Source organism: Mustela nigripes, chromosome 5 (genome assembly GCF_022355385.1).
Source record: "Mustela nigripes isolate SB6536 chromosome 5, MUSNIG.SB6536, whole genome shotgun sequence".
Taxonomy (NCBI): domain Eukaryota; kingdom Metazoa; phylum Chordata; class Mammalia; order Carnivora; family Mustelidae; genus Mustela; species Mustela nigripes.
The window spans coordinates 27430692-27431506 of NC_081561.1; positions in this window are offsets into that span (position 1 = coordinate 27430692).

The following is an 815-nucleotide window of genomic DNA, read 5'->3' on the forward strand; positions in this document are numbered from 1 at the left end:
AAATCTGTGGGACACAGCAAAGGCAGTCCTGAAAGGAAAATATATAGGGTACAAGCCTTTCTCAAGAAACAAGAAAGGTCTCAAATACACAACATAACCCTACACCTAAAGGAGCTGGAGAAAGAACAACAAAGAAAGCCTAAACCCAGCAGGAGAAGATCAGAGCAGAAATCAATGAAATAGAAAAAAAAAAAAAAAACAAAAGAACAAAACAACGAAACAAGGAGCGGATTCTTTAAAAGAAAAAAAAAGATTTAAAAACTCTTGGCCAAAAAAAAAAAAAAAAAAAAAAAAGAGAGAGAGAGAGAGAGAGAGAGAGAGAAAAGATGCAAGTCAATAAAATAATGAATGAAAGAGGAGAGATCACAATCAACACCAAAGAAATACAAACAATTATAGGAACATATTATGAGCAACTATACACCAGCAAATTTGACAATCTGGAAGAAATGGATGCATTCCTAGAGACATATAAACTACCACAACTGAACCAAGAAGAAATAGAAAACCTGAACAGTCCCATAATCAGTAAGGAGATTGAAGCAGTCATCAAAAATCTCCCAACAAACAAGAGCCCAGGGTCAGATGGCTTCCCAGGGGAATTCTAACAAACATTTAAAGAAAAGTTAATACCTATTCTCCTGAAAGTGTTCCAAGAAATAGAAATGGAATGAAAATTTCCAAATTCATTTTATGAGGCCAGCATTACCTTGATCCCTAAACCAGACAAAAACCCCATCAAAAAAGAGAATTACAGACCAACATCCTTGATGAACACAGATGTGAAAATTCTCACCAAAATACTAGCCAATAGG